This window comes from Sturnus vulgaris, chromosome 12 (genome assembly GCF_052056855.1).
Source record: "Sturnus vulgaris isolate bStuVul1 chromosome 12, bStuVul1.hap1, whole genome shotgun sequence".
NCBI classification, from domain to species: Eukaryota; Metazoa; Chordata; class Aves; order Passeriformes; family Sturnidae; genus Sturnus; species Sturnus vulgaris.
The window spans coordinates 10,880,749-10,899,313 of NC_142254.1; the positions used below are offsets into that span (position 1 = coordinate 10,880,749).

At 35.5% G+C, this 18,565-nt stretch overlaps 1 long non-coding RNA gene across 40 annotated transcripts in view; it reads right to left on the reverse strand.

Annotated features, from left to right (window-relative positions):
• Positions 1-6,110: 6,110 nt before the first annotated feature.
• Positions 6,111-18,565, reverse strand: part of LOC106857142 (uncharacterized) — a 49,387-nt gene continuing 36,932 nt past the window's right edge. For 28 of the 40 annotated variants that reach the window (XR_015806281.1, XR_015806267.1, XR_015806270.1 and 25 more), the window contains 3 exons: positions 10,529-10,638; positions 8,363-9,741; positions 6,111-7,124 (listed from right to left, as the gene is read on the reverse strand). This is a non-coding gene — a long non-coding RNA (uncharacterized LOC106857142). Of the gene's footprint in view, positions 7,125-8,137; positions 8,269-8,362; positions 9,742-10,528; positions 10,639-18,565 lie in introns of all 40 variants that reach the window. The other 12 variants (XR_015806284.1, XR_015806287.1, XR_015806294.1 and 9 more) reach the window with 8 other exon arrangements.

Consider the following 18,565-nt stretch of genomic DNA (forward strand, 5'->3'; position numbering starts at 1 on the left):
CAGCATGTGTGTAACTGGTATCAACAGTACTACTTTACAAGAAAAATTAATCATAAAATACATAGTAAAAAAAAAGCAGACCAGACATTTTACCACAAGAGATTACCTCATGATCCCATAATTTCTGGTGTTTTACAAATTACTGGGTGGGGCTTTTTGGGTTTTGTTTTGTTGTGGGTTTGTTTGTTTGTTTTTTATTTTTTCTTTTTGCATTTTCTTTTTGGTATTTTGGGGGGGTTTTTTTGTATTTTGTTGGAGTTTTTTTGTCTTTTAACTAAGTCTGAGAAGCATCATGCTGTCTTGTCAATGTGTTTTGACATGACTGAATTCCAGGTGAAGTCAAACAGCCGCTTTCCAGCACCCTCTTTGTCTCCTCCTGATGTTTTTCTGTCTGTGCCCTTTTATGAGCTGTGTGCCAGGACCCATCTTCAGTTCATTTCCCTGCACGCTTGTGTCCAGAGTTTGATTTCACATGGACAGCTGATGATGTGGCTGAGGAGGGACCAACCACACTGTGAAGTTCAGCTGTGTCCTGCATCTTCCCTTTGTACAAAATAACCCCTGTGTGACAGATTTGCTAGCAAAGTCCTGGCAAGTATCCTTCCAAGGCAAAGATCCTGCAGACATGTGTGGAAACCTCCTTTTTCTCTAATGTAAAAGCTTCAAGAAATCAGGCTCAATAGTAAAACAGGCAAACGACCAAACACAAAACCATATTCACACCATCCCCCCACATCCCTCCAGGATCCCCCCGGGCCATCCCTTTGCACCCAAACCCAGGCCTGTTACTGATGCTGAGGAGAAGCTCAGTGGGAAAGCTCACCTTGGATAGGACACCCACTTCTTTACAATGCTAACTTCTCTCTCCATTTTCCTTTTCATTTCCTCATCTTATTTTTTCTTGTCCCTTGTCTCCCAGCACACTTCCCATGTAAATTCCTCAACCCCCAGACCCACCTTTTCCCTCCCTTTCCCCACTGACATACAGCAACCCCAAAAAGGAGCCCATATTTCTTGCAGGCACTCAAAAACCACCAAATCCTTTGCAGCTGAAGTTACTCTCAGGTAGACATAGCTCTTAAATCTCTCAGGTCCCACCTCTGCTCTCTCCTCCACCAGGTGTTCCTGCAGCAGCCAGGCTGCACCCCGGTGGTCTGTGGTTACAGGGATTTTCCTCAACGTGCCTCAGAAGAAGTGGGAAACATTATGAAAAGATTTCCAGTCCTCTCTGCTTCCTCCCGGATGATGGGCACTGATGTGTAGGAATTAGCTTAAATACAGCAGAACAGTCACAAGTAGTTATGCTTCTTCCTTCATTAATTGTAAAACCTCATTTCTCACATGGCAAGCATAAAGATGGAGGGAAGTTTCCAGTAAATGCATAAATAATTTCTACTCTTATTTGAATAAAAGTCTTTCTCTCAGCAACATCACAGATGCTTTTATTTGGGACCTTTACAAGGATTGTTTCTGTTAGGAGGAAATTATTCTGTTGGATTGTCAAGCCAATCTGTTGCCCTCGTAATGATAAACTAATTCTTAGAGCTTAATCTCTTTTCCCTACATCTTTCTGTGCTCTGTTTTTGTTGTTTTTTTGTTTTTTTTTTTCTGTTACCACTGCAACTTGCCAAAGTTCACCAAAATTTACAATGAACCAAAAGTGCAAGAATTAAGGTTATGGACCTGATAGAATTTGGACTTCCCACTTAACTGCAGTGCAAGTGAAACACAAAAAGTATTTTGATTTGTAGCACCTAGGAAGTTCTTGTCAACTTTCCCCAGAGCCCGTCTGTTGATTTTAAAACAAAATTACCTCTCCTGCCTTAGGGAGACTATCCTTCAGAGAAGGATGAAAATGCAGAAACAGCCTGTCTCACAGCCAAATTCTGTGCTCTTCCTAAACGTGCCAGCTCCAAGAGAGAAGACACAGAGGAGAGATTCACCAAAGCTCCAGCACCCACTGCTCCCCACAACACATGCTGCTCTAGGATCCATCAACAGCTGCACAGGGCCTCTGTTACAGCCCCTATCATGTCTGTCTCATGTTGTGGGTGGAAATAGAATCCCACATAACTTTCACAAACGTCTGCAAAAAGCTCTGTTACTACAGACTTTGAGTCAATCACTAAATTCCATTCTAAAATAAATGACAAGTTACACAGCCTTGTTTGCCTTAACTGTACATAGGCCTGCCAATATATACTGTTGCTGAGGTTATATCTACTGCATGCTGATACACAACTGGTTCTGTTTTATAAATACATCCATTTTTGTGCATTTCATCTAAGATGTAAATTATACCACTAACAACACCAATTGGAAAGTTTCCAAATGGGTCTGATTTTGCTATACTAAAATAACTGCTTATTACAGAAGAAAGGTTAAGGAATATTTTCAAAATGTAGAAAGATTTTCTGTAAAGATTTTTTTTTTATGTTTTCTTAGGTTTTCTGTGTTCTCTTCATTGTTCGTGTACTTTGTGTTTGGAATCAGATGCTGATTGGTGTCTCCTTTCATTTCACTGGGAAAATTGCCCTGTATATGGTAGAACATCTTCTGTTTTTCATTATCATTGAAATCAAAGACTATCAGCTACTGTAGCTATTTATACTTATAAGTAGGTAATCAAAATAAGCACTGGTTAACAGTTTTTCAAGAAAAAGAAACTTCACTTCATTGATTTTTTTGTTGTTGTTGTAGTAGTAGGTCAAAGAATTGACCGTTTTTCCCCAATAGTTTTTCAACAACACTTTAGTTCTTGCTGCTTGAATATGTAGGAAATAATTTTGCATCCAAAAAGAATGACATTTTGTCTAACTTGGAAATAAATTATTTTCCAAATCCACAAACAAATCACTTCTTGATCAAGCTCAAGACCTGTCTTGCACAGTGGCAGACACTGGACTACTGCAGTGAGATGTATTTAGACACCAGTAATGGTCAGCTCTTGATGTTAGACCCCATTGCTCAGGGCTGTATCTGCTCTGGCCTGGACACCAGCTCATGACAGGACACACAGACAGAAACTGTTCCCTGAGCCCAGGCTGGATACCCCTCACCCTGCAGGAGGCTGGACTAGAGGCCACCTGAGGTGCCCTAACCAGAATGAGCCTATCCTGGCATAGCATTGTGACAGAACTACCACTGAGATTCAGCAGCATTTCTGTTCAAAGGTTTGTAATTGCTTATTTCCACAGACAAAATATCCTCAGCTGGTACCTTATCATTTACAAGCAGCTCTTGTAAGAGATGAAATCTTGCTAGGACTGATTTTGACTTTGATGCTAGCAGATGCTGAGAGCTTAAAGTATGACTCAGCAATGACCTTAAAAACGAAAAAAAAACCTTTTAAAATGCTTCTAAAACCCACAGATGCATGATTCAAGTTCCTCAGAAGTTGCCTTGTCCCATTTTAAAAGGTGGAAAAAGAAATAAAATTTGTCATAAATACCAAAAAGAAACAAAAAGCAAAAAGCACATGGGGCTTACTGTGCCAAAAGCACATTTTTATCATGTGCATACTAAGGTACTAACCTGAACTTATATTCTGCAAATAATTTCATACATTTCTTCCAATTCAGTATCAGTTGCAGGACTGGGATCTAGTCCAATTGCTAAGAGCTATAACAAAAACATAATGTAGGTGAAGTAATATAAAATATTTATTATCTTTTGGAATATCTCAAAAAACTGATGGATAAGTCACTGTTAACACCTGCAAAAAGAGGTGTCCATAATTAAAACATATAACACTTCTCTGGCTCTGAAATATGAAATATGGTTTGTAGCCCAATTTTAAACCTATATTTTAATTTATTTCTCAGTTCTAACACAAAGCAACAAAATTAAATTTAGCAGCTAATATTTAGTCTTGATATGTTTGGAGACTTCTTGAACTATGACAATGTCTCACTATGCCTTAAAATAATAAAAAGCATTTTAAAGCAATATTACTATTAACTCTACAGAAAGATTGAATTCACAGAGCTGTTCATGATGTATTTACTCTTACAACTTCTGTTCCTAGGTTAAGGTTATAAAAGGTTAAAAACAACATTTAAAACAGATAAAATTTATTTGAGCTAAAAAATTTTCCATCTTGATCAACATTCCTGGCAACCTGGAGAACAGCAGTTATCACACCAGAAGATATCATCATAAAGCTATAAGCTATAACGATAAATGGGAAAAGATATAATAACAAAACTGATCATTTGACACTGTAACTTCATCTTATGCAGAACCACTGTGGTGACCAAGTTATGCCGTAGTAAAAATTCATCTATTCCACAAAAATGAATGTTAATTGAGTAACATTTTAAAGCATGGTAATACCTAGCTTTAATATGGCTCCTTTGTACCTTAGCCTAGAGATTACATAGAGGCAAGCTTTCTTCAAGCTATTCATTACTAAAATCTAGACAAAATAGTACCAGGTTACATTTTCCACTTTCCCTGCACAATGTAGCATTTAGAATTAAGATTTAAGAGTATTTTGGAAATACAGACTACTTAATGCAAGAACAAAACTTTCTGGTATGATTGCATGTTTATGTTGCATAAAATAATCCAATCCATCTGTTGGGAAAATCCTTGCAGAATATTATATCTGTTTTAGCAATAAACATGAATAGAAATCAGGATTATTTTTTTTAAATCCGAAACTGAGTAACAGTGAGCCTTACGAAGAAATATGTCCAGGAACCTGAGGCAAATTATACATGTTAATGTTGGAGTCACTGAGAACAGTTAACACAATGTAACCAAATGTCAACTGGAATATTTTGCAGTAACTTACTGAAGAGATCTGTGTTTAATGAATATATGAACGCTTGGTTTCTAAGTTTCCAACTTCAGATGGTGAAGATTAAGTGTTAAGGGTGTTACTGTAAATGTTTAAGTGAGATGAACATCACTGATTTTCTAATTTTACCACATGGTTTATTTCAGAAGAAAACAAGCATCAGTTAACATAGTTCTCCTGCAAGTCACTAAAGAGTCACACACAAAAATGCAATACAATTCGCTTCTTTGTTTATGTGCAGGATATTTAGTTTGGTTTGCAAAGTATTAAAAGAATAATAAGAACCTCCTGACAGAATACCACAACCAAATTTCTAAAAAGCCACTCAGTTAATCTCAGTGTTGAATCTGGCTGTTTCAAATTATTGTAATGTATAATAACAGTCTTATTGACAATATAGATGCACAGAGCCAAAAAAAGCTAGAAATAGTGGCTAAAATGATGAACTAAGTGCCAGCCCAAATGACAACAAACATATGGCCATTAACTGAAGAATGGAGGGGTTTAGGAATGCAGCTGTCTGTGGTCTCCTAAAGCTCCAGAGGAATGAAACGCTGTGAGGATTGGCTAAGTCTGGATGAGAAGTACTACTGAAGATGGTAGGTCCTAAAATGGAGTCAACCAGCAGACCATGCTGGAATTCCGAGATTTCTGTGGTCAGAATATATTCATTCCATTGGCCTCATAATGTACATCAACAAATTAATATTGTATGGATGTCATTTCAAAGCCTACTGAAGACGAAGAGCCATTACTGAAGCCATTAGAGCACAGATGGTTCAAACTATATGCAGATATTCATACTTGCATTTCTGCATTATAGCAGGGTTTTTTTCTGTTGAACTGTAATGAATTGTCTCATAATCTATTCCATCTTCTTGCCATTAGCAGGCTTTGAATGTTCACAAATAGGAGCAAAGAACTCATTTTCCAGAGCTTTAATCACACAAAGAGGGAATGCCTAATTCTCTAAATGAAATGGTCTGTGATCACTGAAGCAGAGATTTAATATATCACGGCAAATTAGGTAGATTTTAATAAATTACTTATCTCTCTGAATACTTTACATATGCTTATGAAGAAACATAGCCTGTTTGCAAACAGTGGAAATCCACAGTCTATAAAATCCTTTGAAGAAAATGACAAATAAAAAAAAGTAAATTAAAAAATGAAATGTATTATATCCTCGTTCTCAAGAGACAATCCTTTTGCAGCATTGATTCACAGCTCCATTAAAAATATCAATTAAATCCTTCACTGAGATTGGTTAAAAGCTGTAAAATTAACTTTCCACACTAGGCAGTAGTTATTCAGATACAACAATTTATTGTATATGTTTGATGTAAGTTCTAAAAGTGACAAAACCCAAATGAAAACAGTTGCCCATCCCTAAAGCCCAAAGTAGGTGAAGCAAAATCTGACACTCTATGGCTTCTTTTTGTGCTTTGACAGATGCTGGCTGCAAGTAAATCATCTACTGTACAGAAAATGACTGTGCCTACCCTCCCCCTACTTCAAATTATGGTAACCATAAACAGCTGATTATAATGTTAGTAGAAGGGTAAAAGTTATTTAAAAAAAGGTTGCAGTAATTTAATAAGTCCTGCAACTAGCCTAATTTTTTATATTTAATTGATAGGAACTGCATGCATCAAAGAAAACACATACTGAGATTTAATGTGCATAAAATGGATATTAGCATTTTAAAGAGGCAGATTAACACATTAATCCAAGTAATTTTCATATATTGCTTTTAATAAAATCTTCACAGTATAAAATTCTTAATGAGGCTAATCACAGGCATTCCATTTAGCGGGGTGATTAGGGATAACATAAAAGTATTTTTAATCAGTTTTCTAAGGCTTATGGTTTTTTTATTAAAAATTAAAATTTTGACTTGCATTTTTATTACTGTTTTATGTAGGAAAAAAAATCTTAAAAATGCAAATAAAGCACATCGTTCAATCATGTAGGTATTAATTATTTACAAGACGTTGTCCATTGTGGAGATATTCTTAGCCTAGGGGGGAAATATAAAAACAAACAGACTGAAAAGTATACAAAACTTTACAACTACAAATCAAGCGTCCTTTTCACATAAATTATACATTAAATATACTGTAGGAATTACAAAGATCTCATCTTTGATGCACTATCAAGCATGTATTTACACTGGGAGAAGGGTTTTCTGTAGGCAAACTTCCTTTCATGCCTCGTAGTCATCTTTGCATTCCCCTCTCCACTGAGGGCAGTGCATGGAGAGCTTCCACTGCTCCTTTGAGCTTTCCAATTACTGCACTATCATCTTGTGAATCAAACACTAGAAAGGAAACATTATAAAACAGCATTAGCAATTTCATTTAAGGTTTCACTTCTGTTCTGATAATCTTCCTTAGCATTTGGACAGAATAAAAGGCTCCTAGTGTACGTTAAAAAAAAAAAGAGAAAAAAAAAAAGGGAGAAGTAAACAAATAATAAAGAAATTTTACTTTTCAGGAACTCAGCCTACTGGAAGCCGAGCGCTCTAAGAACTAGAACGTACATCAATGAAAATATCAAGGCTGGAATTAACTCTGAAATAAAGAAAACTATTTGTATAATAATTGTCTATATAAATAAATAATTTTTCACAATGTGTAAATAAAGGTGTTCCAAGCTCTACTGAAAACATATATGCATTGTCAGAAATAATTTTAAGTAAAAGATATACCAATTAATGCATATACTGTGTATATGATGCACAAGTCAGCCTGGACAATTTTAGTATTTAAATAGCAAGTTATTCTTTCCAGTTTGTGCAATGCAAAATTATTTAAATTTCAAGCTTCTGTGTGTTGTAAAATAGTGAAGTATGAGCAAAGATGATAATTCCCCTAGACTAAACTAACTACCTTCATCTTTGTGTATGTGGGTTTTGAAGTAGTATTTAAAATTTCTATGTTACAGAAATTAGCTGACATGATTTAAAATTGCACTCTTTTACAATATCTAAGTAAGCCCAGAGGGCCAGAATCTCTGCTGCTGTGATTAAAACATGCTGCTAAAGCTGCTAAGTCAAAAATGAGGCTCTTTCCCAGTCCTGCACAAAAAGCAATGAGGCTGCCTAACACGACTCTAGAAGGAATTTGAATAAAAACAAATAATCTTGCCAGCATATCTTTTCAAAGCAAATTACACAGCTGACAAATAGCAAGGTTATGTATTTACTCTATTAATTAGGATAAGTACTCTGGGACATGCAATGATGCTTCACGTTGCAACTGCCTGGCTGCTGGGACAGCTCAGGAGAGGTTTAGAGAAGGGAAAACACAGGATAAACCTTCCATCACTCACCCTGTTCACAGACCTGTTATAGGAAATATTGGATGCTATTCTTAGAGATCCAAAGTTTTTTGTATATTCTTGAACAAATCACTGTGAACTGTCAACTTCAGAGCAGACTTCAGAGGACAGTATTGTTTTTACTGTAAGAACAACAGGATAACTATAATTCATGATATCAGAACGTTAACCCTATCTTACCAGTTTCCATATTGTTTTATTATCACTGAGACTTACTGTTAGATGTCTTGACTATACAGCCTCTTTTTCATCCATCCTGTTGCTCAGCCATGCACTTAGTTGCTTCAAATTTCATAGAGGCCACTTCCACACAACCAGCAATGAAAGGAACAAGATATGAAAAAGATCCATGCCTGCAGTCCTCAAATAGAGTGAATGAAGCACATGGTATCTGAGAATGACTATATCTTCATGTGGTAGTGTCCTAGGAAGTTTTCTGCATCTAAGTTTATTCTTTTTCCCTCAAACCAATATCCACCTTGGAAAATATTACTCAGGAATTCTATTTATCATGCTATTACATTTAATTGAAGTCGATGTCCAGATCTCGAGAACAGATCCCTTTCCAATAAATATGTCCAAGAAAATACAGTAACATGCTCTTCTGCCATGATCTGACATATATTAATGCAAAATTAATTTAAATTCTTCGAAATGTTTACATTTTCAGAAAATATAACTGTTATATGTTATGGATGCAACAGAAAAACATAACTTTATAGCATCTGCAGGAAAGAGCAGAAGTGTGGATAAGAAAAAGAATAGAAGTAATTTTAGCTGCTACTATCACTTTAATAGATATAATGCACATAAAGTAAAAATTGGTTCAAATGTCTCATGATTAGGGGAAGAAATGCTTCTCAATGTTGAAGTAGCTGTCATTACATAATAATGATTAGCTTTTCACAGAACAATAACTAGTAACAAAAACCAGTCCTTCCTGTCATAATAATTCTTTCAGATGATGATTAGGATTTTTAAGAGTTTTGTGGAAGTTGACTTTCAAGGGTAAGAAATCATATTTGTATCACTAATAAGTCCTATCAAATTGGAATTATGACAATGGGAACTATGGCCTTAAAAACCAGAACAAAAACAATTTTCCAGTGAGAGACTACAAAATACCTTTTTAGAGGAAATGTGCTTTTGTACAAATATTTGGAGAAAAATTACGGGTGCAGAGAAGCTTAAGTGTTCAGCCACATTAAGAAGTGCATCAAATCAGTGTATTACTTTTCTAGGGTATGGGAATTTGATTATTTGCATTTTCCTTATAGTGTTCCTCGAACTTTGAGTATTTATACTCTTCTTTGAGTATTTTAGCTACTGTATGGATGCAAATCATGCATGATAATGGAAATGGTAAGAAAGTCTATTTCTTTCCCTCAGTACTCAGCTCCCCATAGGTCAAGGTATGGTAATTGCCCCCAACAGTAGAGGTACCAAAGTCACACTGGCCTGGCATTCCAGCAGGGCTAACTGGAATTCCTGCTCTGCAGAGCACCTGGTGTGCACTGTGTCCAGGCTTGGAGCCAGTTCATGCACCCACAGAGGGGCTGCTTTGTCACAAAGATACTCCCAGCTTCCTCCCCGAGCTTCAACACAATAGGAAAGAGGATTGAAATGAAGGGGGAGGAGAAAAATGCACCACTGGTAACCACGACCCTGCTACCACAGGCAACAGGAAACTCTAAGCAAGGAGAATATTTTCCTTCACTGCCTGTGAGAGGACTGAGTAACCTTCTCAAGTCTTCTGATGAGCACTATAAAAACACTCTCCAATGGCCCAGGGAAGAGAAGATTCCACAGCTCCTGCTCACCTCACCTGGCTTTGGGGAGTCACAGGGCAGGGCTGCTCACAGGCTTTTTCAGAGGGCTGCTCATGCTGAACTGAGCCCTAACCAACCCCCCAGTATTTCATACTGTCTTGAATAGAGTTTCATATGGAGGACACAAAAGCTGGAGCTACTCTAGTGGTTATACTGTAATTTTAAATAAGATACAGACATCAGCAATACAGAATTACTGACATAAATTTTAACAAAAATATATTGTCCTATTACAGTGAAGTATGTTGTACAAAATAGAGAATTACAGGAAGCAGACATGTCCTTAAAGTTCTTAGGTTTTATACACTAATTACTATGAGCTGGGGATGCTGTTTGGTTTTGGGTTTTTTAAACATATTTTAAGGAATGACAGTAATAGTTTCTGCAGACTTTTGCAAACAAATGTGGAAGCCTTTAGTTAATACTAAAAAATTTCTTCTTGACACAATGTCAAACAATTACTTTCACAGTAAATCTTGCAGAGAAAAGTAGAAATTCGACAAATCATTTTTAAGCCACAAAAGTTTACAAGAAAGTGGTCTCTAAAACTCACCATCAGTGTCTTGTTCAATGGTATTTCTTGGCTCCTTTTTCAAACAGATTCAGCAAAATCAGTATTTTCCCATTAAAGTTCCTGCTCATCTTCTGGGGTCTCACTGAGCACTGTAAATTTTAGGGTAAACACACAAAGAAAAAATTGCATTCAAAAAATTATTAAAAAATCAACTTTAAAAACAGAAAAAAGACTAAATGCATTCTGTTTTGTATTCTTCTGCTGCATAAACAAGAACTCTTTATCAATTAAATTCAGCATTTTCCATCACAAGAATAATACAAGACCCTCTCTTTTAAATCTTCCCTTCATCTTTGGTATTATTTAACTGTACTAGAGGGAAAGAGAAGTTGTAGCCATGGATCCACAGGCTTACAGAAATGTTTCACTTTTGTTCCCCCTCCTACCATTCCATGGTACAATTCTTGTTTAGATGGCTATACAAACAACTACACAAAATATATGCTTTTCTTCTGTGAACTTAAATTACACCCATTGCCTCCAAGTATGGCTTTTCTTTCAAACACATAATTCCAGTATTGTGTTGGAGCTGGCTTGAGTTAGTGGCTTGTGCTGGGGCCAAAAAACACCAAGACTGACAAAATGACAGGAATTTAGAGCTAACATTTGGTATGTCTTGGCAATATCGTTCAAACTGTGAATGTCTGTGAGCTTTACAACCTAAAATGTTACAATAGGCATAATTTCAAATGTGTAACATCAAGTTAGGTTACATCTAAGGCTACAGGAAAGGATATCTTACACAAAATATGAATACATGAATAAAGCTATGGGTAGTGTTTCTCTCCTACATTTCTCTCTGGGATTCCAGACTTTCCCTCTAGCTGATTTCCACATTTCTTTTCTGTAATACCAGGTGTAAGTACATACTCCCTTGCAGGAATTCCAAACCTACTGAATAGGAAGAAATTTTAACATCCTGTTAAAAAAGCACCATATGAGAAGATAATTGCTAGGCACTGCAGGAAAGAATAAAGAACTAAATGAAACCAGTTTTTCAAAAGAAAAGTAAAAAAATAATTGCTTTAAGCTTAAAATGTGTTTTACAATGAAAGCCTGAAGGATTATTTATTTTTGTTTTTAGAACAACACTTAAAGGCATTATCACCAGCAGGTAATTTAAAGCAACTGGACAGCAATTCTTATACAGGAAAATTTGATCCTTTTTTTTTTTTTTTTTTAATTCCAGAGATCAGAGATTTTAAGCAGCAAGTAGAAAACTTTGTGCATGAATTCAGTATATTGCTGTGAAGCTTACACTGTACACATGCTCTATTCTAAAACAGAGAGGCCCAGATTTTGTTACTTTGGGGAACAACGACTTCATATAGTCTGTTCCTTGGAATAACAATCATTTCCCACCAAGAAATGATGCACCTGTCAGGATCAGGCCGGAAACCTCCTGCACAAAGCTGTTCACTCTTGTTATCACAGCAGGGTGACTGTTAGGAGAATGGATTCCTCCATTCCTCACATGTGTCTGTCCTGACACTTGTCAGAAGAGCACACACTCTACCTCCAGGTCTCTACACTTCAACTACAGCATGAGGAATCAGGGAAGCTTCACTACAGCTGAAATTTCTACACTCTTAAAATGCTGAAATGCAGGCAAAAGTGGCAGAATTAAAAAAATAACTATGACGCAGTTACAAAAAGTCAAATGAACGGCCAGGAATGTGTCCTATTAACTGATTTAGAGACCTGAACATGTAAGTAAATAATGATGGAGTCCAGATGCTGAGATAATAATTCTGTATCCTGTTTTTATTCCAAAGTTTTACAAATATTAACAAGTATATCTTCCTAAAATTAATAAGGAATTTGAATCTCCATTATACAAAAAAAAGAAACAAAACAAAAAGGCTACCCATGTCACACCAAACAGGTAAAAGAAAAGCAAATATTTTACTAAAATCTCCATATTAATGACAGAGACAACAACTGTCTGAAAACTTAAAGAAAATATGCTTGTCAAAAGAGCAGAACCATCCTTGTGGTTTGCAAGTTACTAACCTAGAAAGGATTTCAAACAGTCTTCCTAGTCTCCTACTACCTCATGCTCATGTACTTTACATTTTATATAATTCTATTTAATAGCATATTTTTGATTTTTTGATACTGATTATTTTTGCATTTTCTGCAACTAAAACCATTAATGCAAATGTGGAACCAAAATCAACATTTCTAATAAACTTTTAAAATTATTCCATATCAATAAACGAAATTGAAAGAATAGCAATAAACTTTATTTTCAAATCGTATATTCATGAACAGTGAATTCCACTCCAAACAAATTTTAGACTGGATATTAAGAAAAACTTATTCACAGAAAGAGTTGTCAAGCCCTGGAACAGGCTGCTCAGGGAACTGATGGAGTCACTATCCCTGGAGATATTTACAAGTGCACTGCTGGGTTAACAGTTGAACTCAGTGACCTGAAAGTTCTTTACCAACCTAAATAGGACTCTAAAAAAATATATATATATATTTCATATAAATTCTACGCCAAACCAACATTTATTTATTTGTAAGCATAAACGACAAGAGTATAAAGCTGTAAATGCATTATTTTCAGGGTCATTGGTTCAGTTTCAACTATAGAATTAGCCTATAGTTGCAACTTTGCAACTTCAATAAGTTTATGTATTATAATAGCATATCTTTAAGTATCAAGAGCTATTCATTAAAGTGATTCTTCTTTCAGAAGAAAAGAATAGCATGTGATTTATCCATTTATTTATGTTCCAATATGGATCAAATCATTATGAATATCATTTCCAGCAATATTCATTGTGACAGGAAAAAAAAATTAGTACACTACTTAATACACATAATACACTGCCTATGCTGCTATAATTTGGCCTAGCACAAACACCAATAAAGTGTCAGGCTAAACCATCTGCAGGCAATTTTCAATGATATTTATATCCTTGATAATTTGGTTTCCTGAGCTTTAAAGCATTAGTTAAGTTCAGTTCCTGTTTCAGCTGAAAAAGCTCTGATACTAGTTTGTAAGGCTCATGATAGAAAACATGTGTTGAAGATATAACTAGGCCAGGTTTAAAATGCACAGAGTTGGAAACTTTTGGTGTATGGGCACAATCTTTCCATAAATTTTGTTTCTTGGTGGTCCTCTTGCTAGGATCAAGTGGGGAACTGGACTACTGATGAATTTCCTGTCTTCCTATTCAGTCAATGCAGAACTGAAATTTCAACACGAGCCAAGGCAGGCACATCCATGACTGCAGAAACAGAGGACAGTACCATGGCAGCAGCATGTAGAAGGTGAATGCTTCTGTCCAGACAGAAAGCTCACTGCTGTAATCTTACTTCTACTTTCACCTTAGGCTTGTAAAATAATGTACAAAAATATCTAAGTATTTATAGGAGAAATCGCAGCATACTGACTAGCTGTTCTCCTTTACTAATTTATCCCTCAGGGAAAAAAAAAAAAAAAGGAAAAAAAAGGAGTATTTATCCTCAGCATTGTCAAATTTTAGTGGAACATTATCCACTTTCCTATTCTATATGGTAGAATAAGTCATCTACTTGCTTATTACGAAGTATTTTTCAGTTGTTTTTTTTCAATTTCCAAATCTTCTGCTACTCCATCCCAAGTAATCATTTTATGGTGTTCCCTGCTCCATTCCAGTAAAACCTGATTTCTGGCCAAGACACGAAACTCAGATCTAGAAATGAAGAGAGATCCCTCCTCCTTACTGTGGAGTGAATCAGTGATTTGTGAATAAATACATGTTTAAAAGATTTACAAGTAACTCCAACATTTCAAATATAATCAGTAGGTATCCTATTCTCCCACAAATCAAATTAATCTTTAAATTAGTGATTATTCCATTTTAATCATTGACCTTCAAGAGAAAATGTAATCAAATGATGTAATTCATTCTGTATAAGTAATGTACATACTATCACAATAAAAAAAAATGGAATAAAACCAAATTTATTACTATTATTATTATGAACTTGGACAAGAATAATTTATATTCTTTCTCATATGTATTCACATAATAGCTGTGTGTCTGTCTGTCTATCTGTCTATCTATTTCTGGAAATTCTAAGGCCAAAGAACACTTCCTACAGCTCTTAGACTCTTAGTAGCATACTGAATTCAGAAAGCAACAAATGTAGTACACTACACTGGGCAGATATGAACTTTTCAGATTCATTAGTAATGGAATACTGGTAATAGATTCTCTCTTTTGCTGAACAAATTTTTTTAAAACAAACCAACCAAACTCCCAAACCAAACCCCAAACCACAGCACTAAACCAGCATTAGGTGAGGTTGCAGTATTTCATGTCACATGAATCAATACAGGGAAGAAATAAGAGCAATAGTCCCATCAGAATGCACTTATCATTCCTAGCTGAAACAACTTTTTTCTAGTTAGTTAGTTAGGTACTTGACTCCTCAATCAAACCTCCTCAAAAGAGACAAACAACAAGGCAAACCACTAACATTATTTACTAAGACTTATAACAGAGTTTTCTAACATTAACGTGTACCTGCCAGTGTGTAGATCTGGCTTTAGAACAGACCTGAGACCCCTTTCTGCACAATTATCTGCCTTAACCACATTTATCACTGCAAAGCAAATCAGAATTACTATTAGTATCAAATGTTTTTCACCTTTTAGAAGAGTATGAGGAAAAGAACAAAGAAAAATAAACATTTCTTTCTTTTTTTTTTTCTAAGGAAAAGCAACAATGCTAGAATCAAATTTGAAAGGTCATGTGATCTAATGGTGTGTCACTGGCAGGTTTATGTGCACACTGTCAAAAAAGATACAAGCAGCATCTAAGCATGCCACATAGCTGTCACTTTCTGTTAATGGCAATAGCACTCATGATTTTAAAAGCCAGTGGTCTTTATTGCTTTGTATTTGAAGTGATTTACTGCATTTTCTTCCACTGAGGAAGCCAGTGATAATGATAATGTATGGCAGAGTGCTTGTCCTTTTTGACAGCCTCAGTAATTTAATCCTCCTTTCCTGCCACAATATTTCAATAAGAGAAACCTCTAGACCAATGGACTGGAGAAAATCCACAGCCCGGGGAGTGTGAGTGAGTGCTCTGAAAGCTTTTCATTGTTTTAATTTAAAATACAAACACAAGGATCAGCTTTTAATTTTTGTACTATTAATATGACCTAGAGTGAAAGTTAGCCTTAGTTTGGAAAACATACTAGAAGAATGAGAAGCAGGGTTTAAGAAATTCTTTAAGAAGTTTTTGGGCATCTTATATTAGAGAAAGTAGCTGCTTGACTGCAAATGGTATCAGTCTGAAAATATCAGCAAACTACTGTGAAAGATTATAAAAACTGAAAAGGTGTTAAAGGAATTTTAAAAAAAAATTAAATAAAGAAATGAAAATGAAAAGGTTTTGCTAGGACAGAACTAGAATGAATATAGACCCCTAAGAATAAAAAATAGCTCTTCAGAAGAGTTTTAATTTGTTTTTATGGGGAGAAGGCAGAGCTAGAAATTTCTGTCATTAAACTCCAACATTTTTAATATTCACTTTCTTCTAGTTACTCTGCCACTGTACTCACAACAATTCTTTTTGACTCTACATCATAGTAAGGTTTCCTTTTCCCCTGTGCAGACAGGAATCTTTAACCCATCTCATCGAAATAAACTTCTTTGTACAACCAGAAAGTATCAACTCTGCTGTGGAGCTGGGAGTATTGGAATACAGCGATATGAGGAGATAAGAAGGCCTAAATTCCTTGCAGAGGAATGTTATTGAAGGATACATCTGTACTAGTGCTAGGAAGCCCATTCCCAGAGCTCCTGATGTTTCAGTTTTCTCCAAAGCCGCTCCCCAGCTCCGATGGGCAGCAGAACTGCTGCTGGCAATGGGTCACTATCCCAGCCAGTCCAGTTGCTGGGTCATTCCATCAAAGGAATCTGCAATTTGCCCCCTTTTGCTCTGCTAACAGAAAGCAAAGCACTGGCATTCTGTCTTTGAATCCTTAGTTTCCATCACAATGTCTTACTTTCTTAGGTTAAAGAAGCTGTTATTGTCATCTGCTGTTCTTGTGGATGACTTTCCACATGTGCTGCTCTCATGGCCAAGTGCTCCTGAGGCCACCACAGGAAGTGATGGGGAGGCAGCAGGGAGACAGATGGACAGCCAGGGAACTTCAAAGGAAATGCCACATCAACAGATTCTTCCCTTTCCCATAAGCATCCCAAATGGAATTTCCTAAGTTTACTAATATTGTATCTAAAACAATTTTAAATGCAAATGATTAAGAAACCTGAAGAGTTCAAATTCATTTAACTCAATGGAAAAATTCAGGCAAGTAAGTAAAATATTCAGCACAAGAACTTCATTCAAATCTGGGGAAAATGATTAACCAGAGTGAAAATATATTTTTAGATCCTGATGAATAACATGCTTCCATAGCACCCCTTAGTAGTGCCTGAACTTAGAAGCATTAACACTGCTGCAAGGCATGGAACATCTCGTATTTCAATCCAATTAATTGCAAGAATAATTCAAAATTAACTTGTGACAGTTTGCCCCTAAAATTATAATTTTAAAGTTAGCAAAAGCTGAAGATTACAATAACCCTGAAACCTTGTTAGAAATCTCTGCAATTCAAAATATTGCTGTTCTGCTATAGTTCATTTTTTTCATAGTTCACATTCTAAAAAAACTAAACAACTACATGATGAAGCAGATTTTCATGAAATGAAGAAAAAAATGCTCCACAGTCTTGAGCTTATCACAAAAAAGGAATAAACACACAGAATTATAACAATGTTTCCTGATACAAAGCCTTAACATTTAAGGAATCCACTTTTAGAATAGGGATCTTCAGAAGTTTATTTTTAATAAAAAGTCCATCCCATCTTTCCCACACTTCTCTCTACTTCCACTTGCACTTCAAGTCGTTCAAATAGTCACATGTTCACCTAAGAGAGAAAAGTTTTTGAGAAAATAAAGTTTCCCAATTAAATATCAAATAAAATGTTTGCCAGGTTTCATAAATCTTTCTTCTATTTCTGCTGTTTGTTCTCTAGAACCACTGTATAATTTGGCAGGTTTTACTGTTCTTTGAATGTATGGGCCTGTAGTGTTTGGAAACATCCTCAGATATTCTAATAACTCTTTTCAGTGGTAACAAACACAACATCTCCTCTCAGTCACTGTGATCATCAGGAGGTACCACACCATGTCATCAAGAGCAATCAAGAGCTTTGGACTATAATCCTGCACTGTCTAAATTTCCCCATCCAATTTTCTATTCCAAGACTCTGGAAGAAAGAAAATTATCTTCTAACCAATCTTAGTGAAAAAGTCATAGTTGAAAAAACCCAATTAATGCCAAGTTACATGCTTGAACCACCTGTGAAAATGGAAACTCATGGGATCTTGTATGTCCAGATCACTGGAACTCTATTTTACTGTTTTTCAACAAGGTTCTGTTAATCTTCTGTATCTCACATGCCAAACAATGACAGTGAAGAATGTGCAAAAGGTATGGGAAAAACTTCAAATGTTTTTAAAGCAATGAATCTCATGAAGCCTTTTGTAGCAGTTAAAATGTTTTAAAAACAGTCAATCTGTTCCAGTTATAGATAATATAAAATGCTTTATTTATTATAAGAATTAGTGATTTTTTTAGATTACTTATGGACTTACTCCGATTTTCTCCATGCAAAAATCTAAAAGACTATTAGTTTCCTTCTAAGCTCAAAGTAAATTTCTTTCTACCCATGCAAATCTCATTTTTATTAAAGAAAATATTCAATTAACCTCAAATATTCAGCATACTCAAATCTAATTAGACATGAATAAGAGATGCAGCAAAGCTATAGTAAACACACATGCAGATTTCATTACTATTATCTTACTGGCTTCTCAACTGGTATTATCAAAAGGCAGACTCATTAGGTTTTTCCCCCTATATGCAAAGCTAATCTTGAGTAGAAATTAGACACTCAATTATCTAAGCAAACCTCTACAAATAACAACCACATTAGTA